Source organism: Jaculus jaculus, chromosome 10 (genome assembly GCF_020740685.1).
Source record: "Jaculus jaculus isolate mJacJac1 chromosome 10, mJacJac1.mat.Y.cur, whole genome shotgun sequence".
In the NCBI taxonomy this organism is placed as follows: domain Eukaryota; kingdom Metazoa; phylum Chordata; class Mammalia; order Rodentia; family Dipodidae; genus Jaculus; species Jaculus jaculus.
In genome coordinates, this window is record NC_059111.1 from 88,445,152 (window position 1) to 88,460,931 (window position 15,780).

At 45.3% G+C, this 15,780-nt stretch overlaps 1 protein-coding gene across 1 annotated transcript in view; it reads left to right on the top strand.

Annotated features, from left to right (window-relative positions):
* Positions 1-15,780, top strand: part of Snd1 (staphylococcal nuclease and tudor domain containing 1) — a 485,819-nt gene that overhangs the window by 95,896 nt on the left and 374,143 nt on the right. The gene's annotated exons all lie outside the window — the stretch shown is intronic.

Sequence of the window (15,780 nt, forward strand, 5' to 3'; positions counted from 1 at the left end):
GGTAGGCAGTTTGTGGATAAATTTGGTGCCCCTCCCCCCTCCTTCCATCTTCTGTACATTCACATGTTGGGGATAGCTATTGAGGTTGAACATATACTCAGGTGTTGTTATGTCTTGTCTGGAAAACCACCATGCCTGCGACTCCGCTGAGGCTACAGGTATTTGTATTGACTAGTTACAGAACTGTTAGTGCCAGAGGACAGTTTTCTGAAATTCATCCTCATGGTAGAAGGTTCTATGGGCTATTAACATTTTTACTTATCCACTTTGTAGTTCTAAAGATGTGAACTTTGGGGCTGGAGAGATGGCTTAGTGGTTAAGCGCTTGCCTGTGAAGCCTGAGGACCCCGATTCGAGGCTCGATTCCCCAGGACCCACGTTAGCCAGATGCACAAGGGGCACACACGTCTGGAGTTTGTTTGCAGTGGCTGGAGGCCCTGATGTGCCCATTCTGTATCTGCCTCTTTCTCTCTCTGTCTGTTGCTCTAAAATAAATAGGATGTGAACTTTGCCTTTCCAGCGCATCACACCTATACATGTTGTGGTACATTCACAGGCTGAGATTCATACCCTGTTTTCATTTGTGCAGGAGCTTATAGACAGCCCATGACAGTGAAAAATATCCGTATTGTCTTTTGAATCAGATCATGCATTAAACACACACACATATATACAGGATGGGAGATTTGAATGTCTGCCCAATCAGTTCATTCTCTTTCTTTGTTTTTCACAGAGGCAATTTAATGCAGCAAATAGTATTGTGGTGAGGTTGGGAATTTAAATGCATGAAAGCCTAGAAATGCCAAAATGAGTCTGTCTCAGTAACTGTAGCTGTGCCTCACTGTACAGAGTAAATACACATCTCCAATTTTACCAGTATTGGGAGCAGTCCACGATTCTGCATCTGTGCCCTCCAGTTGGAATTAAGGTTCCCACAGCAACCACAACTTTGAAATTCTTAAATGTTAATTTTTATGCCTGCATCATCAGCCAAAGCATTATGTTAATGTAGACTGTGTTGCTGAATTTTAAACAGTTTTTAGGGGTTGGGGGTTTTCTAGCTTAGGTGGGATAGATAATAGGCTTTCTGAAGAAAGGCCTGACCTACTGAGAACTTAAGTTTTCTTAGGTTATTTTGGAGCTCCTTAGTGAGCAAAAGATATATTTCCCTTAGCCTAGTAGCTAATGGGAAAATAACTTTTTTTCCTGCCTTCTCCCTCCCTCCCTCTCCTTTCTCTTTCTTACTACTTTTCCCTCCTTCCCTCCTTCCTTCCCTCTCTCCCTCCCTCCTTCTTACTCCTGAGATCTTACTCTGTTTTAAGCAAGTTCTAAGTAAGGCTTAGCTATAATAGACTACAACATATGGTTTTGAGGAGAATGAGGACTGGTTTTCGTTATTTGTTCATTGGGAGACTATACTAAGTGATCTCATTAGAGATAAGTGATAGAACACACCTTGAGCGTGAGGGTGGAGGGCACCCTGGAGAACTCCGTGTGGTGGTGGTGTTCTGGGAAGGCTTCCCAGGGCAATTGTTTCAGTTGTGTATTCAAGAACAAGAAGTTCACAAATGACAGGAAATGTGCTCCTGGCCAGCACTGTCCAGTAGATCCATCATTCAGATCATAGAGGCCAACTGCATTTGTTATTTTAAATTTTAGGAGCGACATTTAAAGCTAAAATATATTAGCTTCCATGTGTCCTATGTGACTTAGCATATCCAAAATACCATTTCAACATTTTATGAATATTAAAATATTAATAAGATAGTTTCTTTTCTTTCTTTTAAAATAATTAACTAAGAGCCGGACATAGTGGTGCATGTCTTTAATCCCAGCATCAAGAGGCAGAGGTAGGATCACCATGAGTTCAAGGCCAGTCTGAGACTATATAGTGAATTCTAGGCCAGCCTGGGCAGATGTGAAACCCTACCTTGACAAAACAAGGAGGCAAGCAAACAATGAGCATGTTCTGGGATCTGGTGAGTATTTTACAGTTGCACCTCATTTCAAATCCTCTGGCATCTTTAAGTGATTCAGTAGCAGTGTGAAGCTAGTGGCTGCGATTATGGCCAGCGTGGCTCTGGTGCCTAAACTACCATCAGTATTTGCTGATGTCTACCCACTGTGATGACATGCAGCAGGGAATGCTGTCTTCACTGTCATGAACTCTAGTTTAGCTGGCTATGTGTAGAAAATGATATGTGGCTACATAGACATTAGCAGGCTGGGAGGTCATTGAAGGAGAACCCCCCACACCTCTGTCACCTATGTCAGTATTACACTGTTGCAAAGGCTGAGAGTTTAGGAGAGATTGCAGAATCTGGAAACAGTTTTTTTTTTTTTTTTTTTTAAAGGAAGTGACATTTAATGTATGAAGGGTGATTAGAAGCTCTTAGCCAGAAGAAAAGTGAGAGCAAGCAGTCTCTACTTGGAAAGTAATGATAACAAGAATCAGATGCGTTTTGGGAAACAGAGAAAAGAAAGCCAGTGTGCGTGGTGTGCAGGTGGCATGCTGTGCAACTGCAGGCAGAGGTAGGACGTGGATCTGTCTCAGGACACTCGTGAAGTAAGAAGAAATGATACGCTTCCTGCTTACCGGCAGGATAGAGGATAGCTCAGTGCTAGAGTATGGTAAGAAATGGGCTTGGGCACTACGCAAGACCGTGCATTGACTTTTATGCCAGGCCTTTTAGGTTTTCACCTGCAGGAAGGCATGTTTGGCCTTGGGAACTCTTATGTAATTTGTATTTACAAGAAAGTGTTCTGGAATGTTTGTGAATTTTTAAAAAATTTTTATTTATTTACTTGAGAGATAGCAAGAGAGAGAGACAGAGAGAATGAATGGGTGCAGCAAAGCCTCCAGAGCCACTGCAAATGAACACCAGATGTATGCTCTACCATGTATATCTGGTTTACATGGGTTCTGGGGAATTGAACTGGGAACCTTAGGCTTTGCAGGCAAATGCCTTAACTGCTGAGCTATCTCTCCAACCCTTGATTTTCTCTTAATAAGTCTTAATTGCTGAAGGATTTGGGGAAAATGGTATGACCGGCCAGAAATTCTTGTTTTATGTCCCTCCTCTTATAGGATTCAGAGTATTTGCCTTTCTTCTCAATACAGAGTTTCTTAGAGCTCTTACAGTATGTGAGACACTAAAATTAACAAAGATTTACAATATGGCTAAAGGAGGAACACTTTTCTTGAGTTCCCACTGGGATCATTAATATATATTTGGAGCCTAGGCAGTAGACATACCTTTGTAGCCTTGGGTTTCCAGTTTCCTTTACTTCTTTTTAAACTTTGTTTTGTTTATTTTTATTTATTTATTTGGCAGCACCAGACAGAGAGAGAAAGAGGCAGAGAGAGAGGGAGGGAGAATGGGCGCGGCACGGCACGGCCTCCAGCCACTGCAAAAGAACTCCAGATGCTTGTGCCCTCTTGTGCATTTGGCTAACATGGGTCCTGTGGAATCGAGCCTTGAACTGGGGTCCTTAGGCTTCACAGGCAAGTGCTTAACCACTAAGCCATCTCTCCAGCCCTCCTTTACTTCTTTCTGAGTATTCTTAAAGTTACACAGAAAACCCAGCTAAGGCTAAGTATCTATAGCAGATACGTGGAGTTAGTACCTGTTAGCTCATATGGTCCCTTTGTACAAATTAGAGAAGGATGCCCCTTCTTCCAGGGAACCTCATGTTAGGGCACATGCTTGGCAGATAGAACTGAGGCAGAATTTCAGTCCCTGCTCTCTTTGTCTCTTTGGCCAGGCGCCCTCGCATGCACAAGAATATGTTCCTGTCCTAGTTAGCACAGGGCTGGTAGACTGTCCAGGAAAATGTTGAGGATATATTTTTGGGAGTTGAGGAGGGCCTCGTGGTTGCAGAAACATAGAGTGCTTGAGGAATGCTCAGGGATGAAGGCCTGTGATGGATAGATCGTGGAAGGCCTTGAAGCAAGTGCATGGGAGAATAGGTCAGCCTAATAGCTGGACAATTTCTGGGGCTCATTGGCTTTGACATGGAGTAAAAGGTAACCTGTTGGCTTTTGCCATCAGCCTTTTTTAAACCAGGAAAGCGGAAGGAAGGAAAAGGAGAGGGAGAAGAAGAATGGAAGGGATTGATAAGCAGTTTTCTAGGGCAGACAGACTCCTGCCATCCTGAGCTCCAGTTGAGGCCCCAGTTTGGCTTGCCCCTTAAGAAAGCACGGAGGAGATTCTTCCTGATCTTCTGCCCTGGAAATTCCAGTAGCCTGTTACCAGCTAATGGTGATCTTCTGAAGACCTATACATTTAGAGGTAGTATGGCAAATTGGGTGTTTCTTTTTTGCACACAGAGACAAGTTCATTTCTGTTAAATTTTATAGGAAGACAAGGTGTTGCCCATGGCTAATTATACTTTCCCACCCTGTTTTTGATTTTTTTTTTTTTTTTGAGCCAGAGGAAATACAACTCTTGAACAAAACAGACCACCAGCCTTCTCTGAAGGCAGCTGCTTTCCTGTATTCTTGTGTTGAGGCTTGCTGCCCTTTGATTGGAGCATTGTTTGCGAGGGGGCGTGGCTAAAAAGAAGCTGAAATCCTAGAAGGATTCCAGTTGGATGTGCCTCCTTGTGTTGATTTTGTGTCTTGTTTATTCAGGGTGAACCCGGTGCCAGCTCTTAGGAGATGTTCATTTACTCCTCCAGGCTGAAAGCCAGTTTAGAACTCACACGTGGTGCTCTTGTGAACCCGAGTGCTGTTCTCTAAAGGTAGAGCTTGTTTTATCCAGTTGTTTGCCATAAAGAAATAAGTGCTAAGTCTTGGAGAAAGGCTCTGGGTTTTCTGAGCTGCTGCCTTAAAGGAGATAGCACATTGTGCAATCTTGGGGCTTCCTAGGGAGCGCTTGGCTTTGATCTGAAACTGGAAAGCCTAGCGCTCTATTGCCCAGGGCTGCCATGGGCTTTGTGTTACACTTGGAGTGTTAATGACAAAGGAAACAGCCCCCAGGCACCAGATGAAGGGGCTGACTTATTCCCCCATGAAGTCTGCTCTTGCCGCGCTATTGTAGTTGACACAGAGATTGAGAGCTGAAATTTACCTTGAAAACAGGTACAACATTTACCCAACCCTCAGGTGTTTTGTGTATCAAGTTTGCTTTCTGTTGCAAAGCCTTTTTTCTCCGACTCTCTTCTGCTGCCTGCCTTCTCACTCAACTCATCTCTCTTTCTGAGCATAGTACCCCTAGAGGTGTGGAAACCAAGGTTGGAGGCTTTCCCAGCTGGTAGCCTGCTGTTGTCAGCCTCTATTAGTGTCCAGAACCCCCCCCCCCAGCCTCCTTCCTGTGAACTCCCTTAAACTATAAAGTGTCTTTTACACCAGAGTATCTCTAAATATTCAGACCTAGGCCCTAAAGGGTCTGCCCAATCTTTCTAAGTGCTAGCTGCCGTCTTTAAAAATTTATTTTTATTTGTTTGAGACAGAGAGAATAAAAATGGGTACACCAGGATCTCCGGCCACTGCAAACAAACTCCAGATACATGCACCCCACCCCTTTGTGTATCTGGTTTAATTGGGTCCTGGGGAATCGAACCTGGGTCCTTTGGCTTTGCAGGCAAACACCTTAACTGCTAAGCCATCTCTCCATCCCACTGACTTCATTTTGAGAGTGTCTCGTAGGCCTGTCCCATCTGGGACTCTGGGCAGGCAGATGGTAGAGAGGAGTGACAGGTAGGCACATTTTCAGGGTTGCCCTGGTGTTCTTGAAGGCTTATTTTGTCAGGAGCAGCGGCTGGTTTAGGTTCAGTTACTCCATCCGTTGTGCAGGGCCCCAGGGTGCTTGGCCATTTAGAAATGCTATAAAGCGGTTCTCAGTAGTTTAGGTTTCTGAAAAGCAAGATGACTGGCCCCTCCGGGCCCTCCGGCAGAAGATATGGCTGCTGAGATGCATGCATACTAAGAGAAAGCTGAGGGCTTGGAGTCCCCAAGTGAAGTGGGGGCAAACCAATAAACCCACTGGCTATGATCTCAGGCTTGTGACTGGGAGCATAAGGCAAACAGCAAATTAGAGAGGGACTCCAGCTTGGCATTAAGGACCTTGGAGAAAAGCAAAAGCTCTTTGAAATGGATATAGCATCTCACCGGTGTCCAGTGGAGAGATTTAGGGACTGCAGAAGTGTGATCAAAAGACGGAATATGTCAGAGTGCTGGCAGAAGCATTCTGTACCAGTTCCCAAATTGTTTGATCTGGGCATTTTGGAGGAGAACACTCAAAACCTCCTTTGTTAGGAGCTGGGGGAAAAAAAAAAAACAAACCTACTATTGGGTCTTAGCTCACCTGTTTAAAATTCCAGAATGGGTATGTCCTGTTTTCTGAGCTTAATATCTAGATACCATCACTTAAAACATCACTATGATCTGCTCCTCAGCTTGAGAGGCCACTGGTGGGCAGGCCTGCTCCTTGTGATGAGGTCAAGGCATTGGATATCTGGATAGATAGCAGTTTCCTAAAATGTACAGTTTAACCAGAGGAGCAGCGTCAGCCTGCCTTGTTGCCCTTTGATTTGTTTTCTTCTCTCTCTTGCAAATTTTCTTTCATTTCCTTGAGTTTTTATCCCCTCCCCATGATCTTGCCTCTCTTTCAAATTATTTTTATGGGATTTAACAGTCTCCTAGTGGGTCCAGCTCTGAACCTTGTGCATTTACCTCTTTCAGTCCCTCTTACTCTTTCTTCTCTGTTCCTTTAATCATTATGATATAGTTCTACATTTTCAGTTTATCTAAGTCTTCCTCGTGCTGTGTGTTCACATTTCTTCCTTCTCTTCTCTCCCACTGTGAGCTGCAGTAATTCTCTGTTGTTTCTGGAATTGACACACCATCATATTTACTTTTCTGTGACCGTTTAATGTGCCCTCTGTGCCAAGGTAGCCTCTCTTCCTGCCCTGGCTCTTCAGGATCCCTTTAGGCCAGAGACACACATGCTGCCCCACCCTTCTTTGTAAGGGCCTACGAGGTGCTTATTTATGTGTCTACCTGCTTCCCTTTTGGAATTGTGAACTTTGCCAGCATGGTTTGTGCAACTTTGCCTACTCTTGCAGAGTGCTGTGAATCTAGTAGGCAATTAATCATGAAGTATTTACATCAGAATAGCCGCTGAGGCATGGCTTAATTCCACACAGTGCTTTCCTTTTATTTGTGTGTGTGCGTGCGCATACACGCGCGCTTGTGCAGAGTCCAGGGGATAACCTTGAGTGTCATTCCTCATATGCCATTCAGCTCTTTCTTCCCGCCCGCCTGCCTGCCTGCCTTCCTTCCTTCCTTCCTTCCCTCCCTCCCTCCTTCCCTCCTTCCCTTCTTTCCTTCCCTCCTTCCTCCTTCCCTCCCTTCCTCTCTCCCTCCCACTCTCCCTCCCTCTCTCCCTCTTTTGAGACAGGGTCTCACTAGCCTGGAAGTCACCATAGTAGGCATGATGGGCTGTCCAGCAAGCCCCGGGCATCTACTTGCTTCCATCTTCCTAGTACTGGGTTGACAAAAAGACCTGGATGTTTCTTTCTTTTTAACATGGGTTCTGGGATTCACCCCCAGGGTCTCATGCTTGTAAGGCAAGCAGTTTATTGCCTGAGCTCTCTCCAGCCCAGCCATTTGTTGCTCTTTAGTGAGCATCATTTTGCCCAACTGCAAGTCTGCTGCTGTCCCCAGCTTGTCTCGGAGAGCTGTTTCAGCTGGAGCTGGTTTTCTGTGCCACTCCCTTTTCCTCACCCCCATCCCAGGCTTGTTGCCGCCATTGGGTTGAACAGCCCTGCTTCTCCCGCTGTGGTGCTTTTGTTCATGAGACATGCATTCCGTCAGTACAGCGTGGATTGAGTTCGGTCCATCAGAGGGGATGGTTTCAGGATTTTAAGTACTTCTGAAAACTGGGCCTATTGACTTTCTTTTTAATGCTTCTACTTTTCCAAATATCTTCCTTTCAGAACAGTTCACGTATGTTGATTCAGAGAAGTCTTTTCACTAAGGGCGATATTTTTTTCCCTTGGTGTCGACCTTGTTGGTTGTCAGATTATTTCTTCGCTGGAACTAATTTTAAAATCAATTAGAGAGCGTTCCCTTCATCTTTCTTTCTTTATTTATGAGATACTGATTACAGTGCTACCTACACTGTGTTTAGATAAATTACCTTTTTTTTTTTTTTATAACATTTATATTCAAGGCGAGTTTAGTGCAGTCATCCAGTGCCTTGCGTTTTTGCAGGTCAGGGCTGTAGGCTTCATTCCTTGGTGGGCTAATTAGCTGTGGACTGGGGAAATTTTGTGCAGTTCAGAAACCAAACATTTCAGTTCTGCATGTATTTTAGTTCAGGCACTGTAGTTTTGAGAAATTACGTCCATTAGCAAGATGCTTATAATTTTTGAGATTAACGTCTAACCCTGATCAATATGTTTTGTGCGTGTGTGTGTGTGTGTGTGTGCGCACGCATGCACACACTCATTTCCTGTGGTCAGCAGGTGGACCTTAGAAGGATGATGGGTTATGGGCGAGGCAGCAGTGGGTTCATGCCACTGCGTCCACCAGGTTTTCAAAGCAGACACTAGAAGGGGAAACTGAAGGACACAGATAGTTGTTTAGTTTTGTTTTTTTTTTTCCTGAGCAAATGACAGGCCTATTGGTTAGGTGTATTTTTTTATGTCACTTTTCATTTTAGACTTCTTTTGAAAATCTACAGTCAATTTATAGGGTGTTTATGTTTTATAGTCCTTAGTCTCTGCTGTGATATCTCTCTGGCTTGGGCTGCAAATGCCTCTGTCCAGTCTAGTGTTGTACTGGTTGGCTATCTTGGTATACTGCTGTTTTACAGCAGAATATCTATTCACTTTTGCTATAAAGATATTCTGAGAACTTTGTGCTTTTTACCTCCTTCCTTCCTTCCTTCCTTCCTTCCTACCTTCCTTCCTTCCTTCCTTCCTTTCTTTTTTTATTTATTTATTAGAGAGAGAGAGACTGGGTGTGCCAGTGCTTCTAGGCACTGCAGAAGAACTCCACATGCATGCACCCCACTGTGCATCTGGCTTACATGGGTCCTGGGGAATCAAACCTGGGTCCTTTGACTTTGCAAGCAAGCACCTTAACTGCCAAGTCATCTCTCCAGCCCTGCCTTTTCATTTCTATGCTAGAAGTCAGTGACTCTAATCTTCTTCATCCTTGCTTCACTGATTGGGTACTTGGTGAGGTTAAGTAGAAATACCACTTCATGTGGGGCATGCTAATGTCAGACATTGGTCCTCAGAATTTGTAGCTTCTGCTGCCATGTTAATTCTGATATTTAACATGACTCAGCTGACTTTCTTTTAACATCTAATCCACATATTAGATACTAATAATTTCTAGTTCTTGCTTTTAAATATTTTTGTATTATTTGTATGTAAGTGTGCGTGTGTGTGCGTGCGCATGTGCTCCACACACATTTGTGACAGTCAGAGGATAACCTTGGGGTCATTTTCCTTCTACTTTGTTTGAGACAGTGTTTCTCTTGTTTTGTTGCTGTGAAGTCTAGACTAGCTGGTTCAGGAGCTTCGGGTTTCTCCTGGCTCTATCTCCCATTTTGCCACAGATGTATTGGGATTGCACACACATGTGCTACTTTGTGGCATCAGGTTTTATGTGGGTGCTGTCAATATGAACTCTGGTTGGCGGGCTTGCAAAGCTGCCATCTTTAATCGCTGAGCCATCTTCACAGCCCCATTTTTTTTAAAATTTTTAATTTATTTATTTGAGAGCGACAGACACAGAGAGAAAGACAGGTAGAGGGAGAGAGAGAGAATGGGCGCGCCAGGGCTTCCAGCCTCTGCAAACGAACTCCAGACGCGTGCGCCCCCTTGTGCATCTGGCTAACGTGGGACCTGGGGAACCGAGCCTCGAACCGGGGTCCTTAGGCTTCACAGGCAAGCGCTTAACCGCTAAGCCATCTCTCCAGCCCTACAGCCCCATTTTTTTACTTTGTTTATTTTTTGGTTTTCCCTTCCTTTTCAAACTGTCCCTATGCAGTTTGATTTTCTAGGTCAAGTAGCTTCCTCATTTCTTCAGATCTGTTGCTTGCTATCTGCTTAGTAAATAGTTGATACTCAGGTATTGGTTATATAATATGATGTCACCTTGCCATCTCTTTGTTTCCTTGTTTGTAATTTGGGGTGCATATGGGCAGAGTGCACTGGCTGGTTGTGGTTTTTCCCCTAGACCACCAGCAGGACAGTTTCCTAATAGACAGGAACCCTGGACTTTTTTCATATTTGTCTGCCTTTTGTGAGGTGGGCTGCAGTTAGGAAAAAGACACATTCTTATTCGTATGGAGCTGCCTTTAGCATCTGCCTCTCCAGCTGGAGGGGCTCGTTTTAGAATGACTGGTGTGCAGTAACTGTAGGTGGAGCTCTATCAGGGGCTGCTGATGTGTGGCTGCACAGGGCTCCTTTTCCAGCCTCCTGACTCCTTGGGCTGTGGCTTGAGATTCAGGCCCGACGGGTGGAGGTGCAGACTGTACTGGCAGCCCCATTCTCCCTGATCCCTCGTACACCTACTGCAGCTGCTGGGAGGGAGCACACTGTGTTCCGCATGGCAGAGTTGCAAACAGCGCCATCGCAGTTTGGCCACTGGGACCTCGAGAAACATTAGGGCAGTTTTTACTTTAAGATTGACATCACTCAAAGCAGCTTATTTTATTCATTTCTTGTCATAATGGGGAAAGAAGCTATCCAGTGCTTTGCTATTCCTTTCTGTGTGTATTAAGCCACTGTTTCAGCCTTTTCCTCAGCAAAACATCTGAGTTCTTTTCTGCCCTTTGAGCCAGGTTGGAGGCCAGCATGGCTTGCCTGGAGATTGCTCTGGGTGCTGCCTTGTTGCTATGAAGGCTTTTGGCAACACTCCTCCTCGTTGAGCCCCTGAGGCCTGTCAGAGGAGGAACTGATTCTTCAGCCCAGACTCTCCCGTTTTCATTCCAAGTTACAGCTAGTTCTTCAGGAGATGCTGGATCCAGTGTGAGCAGATCTCTGGAAGGTTCTTGAGAAGCCATGAAGCTGCTTATGTTGGTGGCAGCGTTTGGCCCCTGCTAGGATTAGCCGTCATGAGATACAGCAGGTAGAGGAGAGACACTGGGTGCTAAACGAGACGTGTCAGTCCTGCCGGACAAAACCAGTCCTGTGGTCTTTGAGAACATAAGAAGAGCCTAACAAAAGGAAAACTCAGCCTAATAAAATCTTGCAGCCTGTGGTTCAGAAAGAAACCCAATCCTGAGGACCCAAGCCATTAGTGTTTGGCACCCCTGCCCTGTCTCTCCTCCTAGGAATGCACTTGAATATACTCGGTGGGATTGTGTCCTCTTCTGCCTCCTCACTCCACAGCTGGCCTGATTCGTCTTCCTCTTATTTACCACACAGTCCTAAAAAAGTTTGCTTTGTGTTTTCTTGTGCAAATATTTCTGGAAATGTGAGCATAGATAGGTGTTCTTGGTACTTTTTTTTTCCGAGGTAGGGTTTCACTCTGGCTCAGGCTGACCTGGAATTCACTGTGTAGTCTCAGGGTGGCCTCGAACTCTCAGCGATTCTCCTACCTCTACCTCCCAAGTGCTGCTTGGTACTTTTTAATTTAGATTTGTTTGAATCATCTTCCTCATCCCAGCTGCTTTCATTCCTGGGATATTTCTTTTACTTTATAAGAAATGAATAAAATAACTTGAATTTGAATGAAGAAATTATTCCAGCCAACACAACTTGGTCATTCTGTTCTTTGTTCTTGTAGGCCTTACAGTGGTGCATGTTGCTGTCCTTAGTCTCCTTGTCTTGTGTTGCTCTTAGTCCTTTGTACTGTTTTAGATGCTGCATTCGCCCTGGTGAAAGCTTAGTGTTGTTGCAGTTGTCTTTTGTCCTTTAGCCATCTTGCTGGATGTTCAGCTGGAAGGACTGGTAGCTTGAACCTGAATTTACTACTTAAAACACGAACCATAAAACACAACTGCTCTCCAGTTCCTTCCTCCCTCCCTCCGTTCTTCTTCCCACTGTCTTTTGCTTGTGCGTGTGTGTGGTGTGGTGTGAGAGTATAAAGTGTTTGTGTGTGTGTGTGTGTGCACGCGCGCCTGCGAGCATCCATGCACACACATATGAACATGCCCGTGTGCAGAGGCCAGAGGAGGTGTTGGATATCCTCCTGTATTGCTCTTCCACATTGTTCCCTTGGGGTGGAGGCTCTGCTGAATCAGGGCTGCCATCTTCAGTCAGACTGACTGACTGGAGCCCCAGTGGTCCTCCTTCCTGTCTTTGCTCCCGCAGCTCTGGGGTTACAGGCTTGGCCTCACTCTTCTTTTATGTAGGTGCTGGGGATTGAACTTGGCCTACTTGCCCAGCTTTCTCCATTTTCTTGAGCAGCAGTGTTGAAGCTGCTTATTTAGTGCAATGTTATATTCTAAAAAACTACATTTGTGAAATTTAACCAAGATCAATATCCTCCTGGAATTTACATCAGTCCATGTCATCACTGGTAAAACTCTATGAATATATATTTCTAGACACTGATTTAAGGAGGCACCTCTTTGAGGTGGGTGGCCCTCATGCTGGCTGTTTGTAATGTCAGTCTTCAAACTTGGCATTTATCACTAGTGTTGGGAGGTTTCAACACCCCAGTCCTTTGCAGACTGTATGGTTTATTTCCTTGGTATCTGTAGGAGGAAGCTGGCAGTTAAAGTTACCGATTTGTCCAGCTTCTTCCTTTTCTTGTTGACTCACCCCCTTCACACGTGTTTGCGTATGTGTGCAGGCATGTGTACGTATGTGGAGGCCCAAAATTGACACGGGATGGCTTCCTTGATCACGTTCCACTTTATTGACTGAGCAGGGTCTTTCACTGACACCCGAGCTTGCCGAGTTGCCTGGTCTAGCCAGCCAGCTTGTCCAGAGGATCCTGTCTCCCCTTCCCGACCTCTGGGATTATGGGCAGGTGGCCACACCCACCTGGCATTTACATGGTTGCTGGGGACCTGAATTCTGGTTCTCAGCCTTGCATGGCAAACACTTTAACACTGAACCATTCCCCCCCTCCCCCAACACTGTTTTGTTTTTGCTTTTTGAGACATGTTCTCACTACGCAGTCTAGGCTGTTCTTGACCTCCTGATTCAAGCGCTCTCAAATGTTGAAATCCTCGCTTGCGCCACTTGCCTGGCTCCTTCCTCTGCCTTGATTGCTGTCTTCCTTTCCCCTCTTTCTTCCCCACTGCATGATCCTCATGACTAGTGTCTCTGATGGCCAGGATTATTATGAGGGCCACAGTGGTCAGCCTGTTTTCCTTTTGTCCTCTTTAGTTCAAATCCATGTACACTACATGTGTCTGGTTTAATTGCAATGTGCTGGCTATACTGGTTAGGGGGTGACAGCCTTTGATAGTGGAGGCACCTGATGCGTGGGACGTGGAGCTCATAATAAGTCCATGGGGTTCTGTTGTTATGAAGGCGGGGTCTCACCCGAGCCCAGATCCACCTGAAACTTACTCTAGCTAAGGCGAGTCTCCTACCTCAGCCTCCTGAGTGCTGGAATTACAGATGTGAGCCACTGTGCCCGGCTTAAAGAAGCAGTTTTCTTTTCATTTATTTGGGGGGGGGGGTTGGGCGGGGAGAACAGGCACCTCAGGGCCTTCAGCCTCTGCAGACAAACTCATGTGCCACCTTGTGCATCTGTCTTAAGTTGGTCCTGGAGAATCGAACCTGAGTCCTTGGCTGTGTAGGCAAGTAAGTGCCTTAACCGCTAAGCCGTATCAGGCCGGAAGCAGTTTGGACTCTTCCATCCACACCTGGGTATATGGTCAGCCTTCTGTCTTTGGGGGTTCTTCATTATACATTCAACCATCTATGCTTTGGGAAAACAGTTGCTTCTGTATTTCATATGTGCAGACTCTCACCTCCTGTTAGGAACCAAACCCAGGGCTTCGCTTGTGCTAGGCAATTGCTCCTCCGTGGAGAATGTTTGTATTATTATTCTCTACACAAATGCAAATACTTACTGTGTCATTTCATATGTGTGGGGGGGTCCCTCACTCCTCCCAGTTGTGGTGCCATGTCCTGGATCCTCTGGTTACAGAGGGATCTTTGAGCATCCTAGTGGCCTTGAGCTAACTTGGTGTTCTGAAGCTATTTCTGGTTGCTGTTTGACCTTGGTATATGTCTTTTACCTCTGTCCCCTTCCCTGCTAGTAAAGTGATGCTCACACGAATGCTTCTAAGGTATCCCCTGATGCAAAGTTCGACAAGGGCAAATCATTTGATTGTTAACTGTTAGATTCACTGCAAATATGGCTACCCAACATTATTGCTTCTCATTTGCTGCAAATGGGCACCAAGCCTTCTGGGTTTACACAGGACTGCTCTGAGGACAAAGATTAAGTGGATCTCTGCTGGTGCTATATATTTTGATTGAACAGCAGAGTTGCAGTGTGTTTTCAGGGTCTGCCCCTGACCACCACTGTCCTTGTCTTCCCGCAACAACTCTGCACCCCGTTGGCCCTCACAGTGACCTTCAGGTGAGCCTTTCCCCTAGAAAAGGCACCAGAGTAGTGTTTCTTAAAGGTGTAGATCCTGAGCTGCCTGTGCTCAAATCCCTGACTGGGCCCAGAATGATCATTTTTTACAACTTTTCAACACTGCAGCTTGAGAACCACTGCTGTGGATTGTTTTTAGCAGTGAAAGAGTAGGGCTTTACCAAAACCGTCTCTCCAGGATTTGGGTCTCTGGCAATGCCATTTATCTTTTGAACCAGGTGAAGATGTATCGTCATCTCTGCTTTTTCTTTTATAAGCACTCCCGTAACCCCAAGTTTGCAGAGCTGACTGTTAACCAGACATGATCCTCTTACCAGAGATACTTCCCTGAGGTGTCAATGGAGTTCTGTTTCAGAGAACAAGGCTTCTAGAAGAGTTGAGTTTCTTAGGGTTTATAACATGCTGTTTGAACTGATGGTTAGGTGGGGACTAGTATTTATGGTTTCAAGGTCAATTTCACTTCAAGGCAGCAAGAAAAAGGTTTATGAAGTGGTGTTTTGTTGGATCTTGGTTCACATCTCAAGTGTGATTCTGTCAGATGAACGTGGTAAAGAGAAGAGGAATCAGGGTGAATGCATGCAGCCGCCACGTGGCGCAGACAGAGAAGCCGGTGTTCAGGCCACAGCCCGGCAAATCCCTGACATGTTAGCCTTTTGAAACATGACTGGTGCACAAAAGTGTGTGGCATGGGCGTAGTGTTTCCAGTGACTCTGTGTTAAGACTGAGAAGGAAGCTTGTCCTTTGCAGGGTTTGTGGAAAGTCTTCTGTTCAGGTCTTCCAGGGCTCAACTCTGAGCTCTGAAGGCTGAAAAATGCTGATAGAGTGGTTAACTGATTTATCCTAAAATAGAGATGTGATTTAAAAGTCAGTTTGTGGGTTTATTAATTTATGATGTGAATTGCAACTGCCAGACTGAATAGAATATTTTGATGGGCCAAGGACCTTCTTTCTTATGCAGGAAGCTAGCTTATTATTTACAGAATCTGTGGGCAGGAGGTGGCCCCAGAGTGTCTGGATGTCTCAGGCAGGGATTGAGAGGCTTGGGGCTTCCTATTGAGTCCCTATCAGATGTGGTATGAGTCTGTGACTGGCTTCCATTTCTTTTTCTGCTAAGAGGGTGAGCCAGGATTATGTCTGACTCCTAATGTTCCACATGAACTTGGATATAGATGGGCAGGTTAGGGGTCCTCTCCCTTAGAGTGGAGTGGTTCTTTCCACACAGTTTTCAGTGTCTTTTCTGTTTTTTTG